This window comes from Danio rerio, chromosome 5 (genome assembly GCF_049306965.1).
Source record: "Danio rerio strain Tuebingen ecotype United States chromosome 5, GRCz12tu, whole genome shotgun sequence".
Taxonomy (NCBI): Eukaryota; Metazoa; Chordata; class Actinopteri; order Cypriniformes; family Danionidae; genus Danio; species Danio rerio.
In genome coordinates, this window is record NC_133180.1 from 74,525,001 (window position 1) to 74,530,000 (window position 5,000).

General features: G+C 36.1%; 1 long non-coding RNA gene across 1 annotated transcript in view; it reads left to right on the forward strand.

The window, feature by feature from the left end:
- LOC141385684 (uncharacterized) overlaps positions 1 to 5,000 on the forward strand; it is a 143,269-nt gene that overhangs the window by 81,475 nt on the left and 56,794 nt on the right. The window lies entirely within an intron of this gene.

The window sequence follows — 5,000 nt, forward strand, 5'->3', positions numbered from 1 at the left end:
CTGTCTGCTTAATATCTGTTGATACTGCTCCTTCAACAGACATTTAACTGACTATAAGAAACTTTGCAAATACATGTCAACTTACACTAACCATAACCCCAGCCTAATAGTCTACATATAATCTAATGAGAATTAGTTGACATGTACAGGCAATATAACTTGAATTCAACAAACATTTTAGAATTAAGAACTGCCTTTCTTTTGGTGCTAAAAAGAAGCTAGTTGAGGCAACATTCATGTCGACATTGGACTACGGTGATGTAATCTATATTCATGCTTCGTCTCAATGTCTGAATGCATTGGATACTGTTTACCATGGTGCACTAATTTTAAATCCCTTACTCATCATTGTGTGCTGTATACTAGGGTAGGTTGGTCTGCTTTGTCCATTCGTAGGCTCAAGCATTTTCATATTGTTGTTTACAAATGTATACTGGGTTTACTCCCATCATATCTCCAGTATTATATTTGTAAAAAGCCTGGGGCCTGTTTCAGTAAGGAGGTTCAAACAACTCAGAGTTTAAACTTGAACTCTGAGTTGATTTACCGAGAGATTAAAAACTCAGAGTTTTCGGTTTCAGAATAGCTGATCTGAGTTGGGTCAATCAACTTCGAGTAGACCAACTCAGAGTTAAGCGCGCACACCGTGACTTCAAAAAAGGCATTATCAATGGAGCGCAGACATTACGAGTGACTATGGCAACATCTTATAAAAGAGATCACCATTTCTTTCTCCGGCTGAACTTGATGTTCTCATGCAAAGTTATAGCAAATATGAGCTTATATATTTGAAAAGAAGCAGCCATCAGTGAAGAAGAGACAGTTAGCGTGGAAAACAGCTGCTCAAGTTAATGCCTAATTTCACTTTTTAAGAACTTAAATATTTAAGTATAATAAAATAAGTAATGTAATTTGTGACGTTTATATATTTTTTTCTGAACTTTTTTTTTTTTATACATTTATTAGTTTTAAATGATTTAACAGTGCACTTGTGTGTCTGCCTTTTTATTGATCAAGTGATATAGGTTAATATAACATTTAGAAGGTAAGCAGTACTAAAAATAATTTTTAGAAAGAATAATAATCCCATTAATCTAGTTACAGTGCATATCGAAGGTGAATTTAATTTAATTATTTATAAAAAAAAAGGATAAGCCATTCTCGTACAGTTCTTCTGTGTGTGACTAAAATGTAGGTAATAGCTATGTTTCCATCCAAATATATTACATAAATGTATGTGCAAAACTGGAATATTGCATAAAAGATCCGAATAAAATTCCATCCAACGAGTCAAAGAGAAAAAAAATCGTCACTTCCTGATTAAACTGGCACCAAATATCAACAGTAAAAGCAGAATTTACTGTGGTAGAAGAAGCTGCGTCAATTAATTCTTTATTTAGCCTAATTAATGTACTTGCGCCTCGATGTCAGAAGACAACGCTGAAACACAATAAACACGTGGGGGCGTCTGAAGCCATGAGACGCGGAGACTCTTGACACGCACCAGACGCTCGGAGGTAATTAATAATATACACTAATACTGAAACAGTTAAGGCATTTTAGAATGACTAAAACAATATTTAAGACGTGTTACAGTGTGCTCAGCCTGCTGGGTTGTTCATTTACACACATTTTCATTATCATATGATCATGATCTTTTTTTTTAATGTACATGCTGTAATTTGTTCAGTAAAAGTGTTTCCATCGTCGTTTATGCGCAAATTTTCTATCAAATAAAAGTTTATCCTACTCAGTTATGCGCGTTTTTTATGCATATTTTAAAAAGTTATGTGCATCATGACGTTTTTATCAATCGTTTTTATGCACGTATCCAAAATAAGCATAAAAATAGGTGGGTGGAAACGTAAGGCTAAGGCGAGAAATACCGCTTCATCTTTAAAAAAGGGGAGGAGACCGACAGAAACTCTGAGTTTAGAGAATAAAACCTGCTTCTGACCAGGTTAGATTCACAGAGTAAGTTACCACAGTAACTGACTCTGAGTTAAAGTTACCTCTCTTTCAGAAACAGGCTTGACTTACCCTGCTTTCTCGAGTTTAACAAACCTGCCATTTTGAAACGGAAAACCCAGAGTTTCTCTCATTTCAGGGTTAAAATACTCTGAGTTTTCAGTTAACCTCCTTTCTGAAACAGGCCCCTGTTCTTAACTATGGTCTTCGCTCGCAGGATATTTATTTACTCTCTGTCCCTAAAGTGCGGACTGAGATGGGAAAAAGGCTTTTAAGTACGCAGCACCTTTTGCTTGGAATAATCTGCAAACACAGTTGCATTTCAAAGACTTGATTTCACTGCATGCTTTTAAAAAGACTATGAAAGTTTTAGAAGTTGAAACACAGGTGTGTAGATGTTTTGAATAGTTGTCAGTGTGATTCATGTTAACTGTAAATTGTTTTTTGTTTGTTGTCTGTTGGACTCATGTGACTTGTGTACTGCCTAATCTTGGCCAGGACGCTCTTGTAAAAGAGATTTTTAATCTCAATGTGTCTTTCCTGGTAAAATAAAGGTTATAATAATAATAATAACAGACAATCCAAATAAAGAGTGACCAAAATAATCATTTGACATATAATAATCATTTTCCTGAATGAAATTATTAATAAGATTAAGGCACGAAAGTTGACAGTCAGACTTCATTATTGAACATTATAACAAATAAATTAATAAATACAATAGTTTACCATATCATTTTTTACATTTCTTTAGTTTCTACCACAGTTTAAACTAAATTTCTGGCAACATCTGCCATTTTGTTTATTGTAATTTATTGTCTTTTTAAATTGCATTAAGTCTTTTTAAGAATATACAGCTAATCTTCATGTACTGAATATATGTCTTCTCATCTCAAGCACAGTTTTGTGTATGTACATACAATAAAATTATTTTTTATTGTTACAATGTACTTATTGTGTAAATACATGTTTTTACATTGTACTGATGATTGATTAAATTACATGTATGTAATTACATCTGTAATTAATTTCTGTAATTACATCTTTAAATACACCGTCACTGCTGGAAGGGTATCCGCTGCGAAAAACATTCTGGATAAGTTGGCAGTTCATTCCGCTGTGGCGACCCTAGATTAATAAAGAGACTAATTACACCAGGGGTGTCGAACTCAATTCCTGGAGGGCCGAAGCCCTGCACAGTTTAGTTCCAACCCTGTTCCAACACACTTACCTGTAGGTTTCAAACAAGCCTGAAGGACGTAATTAGTTTGATCAGGTGTGTTTAAGTAGGGTTGGAACTAAACTGTGCAGAGCTGCGGCCCTTTTGGAACTGAGTTTGACACCTGTGAACTACACTCTTGACCATCCCTTACACCTTAAACCAGGGGTGGCCAATCCTGTTCCTGGAAAGCTACCTTCCTGCAGATTTCAGTTGCTACCCATATCAAACACACCTGAACCAATTAATTAGGACCTGAACACCACGTGATAATTACAGGCAGGTGTGTTGATTATGGGTATAACGCATAATAATCATTACACCATATTAAAGACACAGCAGACAGTAAAGGTTTTCGAGAGTTTTTGTCAAGTTTAAAATGTTTGTTTGTGCACGTTTAGATGCCTGTATGTGTGTGAGACCGGGCAAGAGCACTCCTTCACAGCTCTGTTGATGCTGCTAGCGGCATCAAATTTTTACCTTATTTATTTTGGAGATAAAACACATTATAAATACAACAGAAAGACATAAAACTTAACAAGTTACGTGCCCACTTTCGTAGACTTTAAACAATATAGTGTCATATCTAGATAAAATAGCCTAAGCTATATTGAAATATAATTTAAAGAATTACAAATATCAGATATAATAAAATCGCATTAAATAAATAAACCAATATAAAATAAACAAAAGCTAGCTAGAACAATGTAGGTAGCCTATATACAATACATAAATCAAACCGTTTTAATGCCACATATATTCATATTACAAAGACCTATCTAAAAAAAAAAAGATTTTAGATATTTTCAAAAAACAATAAACACCGGAGAAGGTTTGAAATATTATTTATAAAGTATTTGGATGCGATGATATTAATCAAATCGCGCAAACAGAGCATTATTTGGGTGAGTGAAAGCAGAATCTAGCCTATACCTTTTTTTCTGTCACCCAGTCCTGCGCATCGCAGCCTTAAACACATTGGGGAAAAGTCCAAACACAAAATGTGTTCTATATCCTCAAACAAGTGTTTATGTTATGTTTATGTTTATTTATATGATGTGGTTAAATTTATAAATTACACTTTAAATGAGCTTTAGTGAATAGCTGCTGAGCGCAACAAATATGGCTATATTTTATTAGGCTACTCGCTCTTGTACTGAAACACTTAACACGGCGTCGATCAAAACGAGGATGTTATAAAATACATGCCATATCGAGTTATAAAGGAGAATTTCTGTGGCTTTATATTATGGATGTGTGTGCTCACTGTGATGGGTCCCTGCGTTAGTGGCGACAGCACTCGCACAATGCCAACAGTCGTTCGGCGAGTAATGAATGGAAATACACAGGTCTGTGCATATAGACATTTCATGTACTGCTGTACAGTAACGTGTCATTTGTTTGTTTCGGTTGTCTTCATTTTAATAGTTTCGTTTCGTGATGATTCTATGGTGTGCTTTATCTGCCTAATTCCCACTGAAGTGGGCGCCGCTGAAGTGGGCGGGTTGTGTGACGTTTGATTCGGGGACGTTCTGGGGGCGGTGTTTGCGTGACGCGATGTGAGCTACTAGCCCGACAGTGGAAACGCGACATGATTTCGGCCTCATTTCTCAACCTCCCGGGCTATTGGCCCGGCCCGATTAAAGCCCTGGCTCGCACTGGCCCGATAGTGGAAATGCGGCTATTGTGCAAGCGTACCTCCATATACATTTCTGGATAGCGCGAATTATGTAGCCAGAGGTATGTGGAGTAAGTTGACCACAACGACAGGGTGCGAGTCCGGCAAAGAACGGTTCCAGAAAGCAGGTAAAAT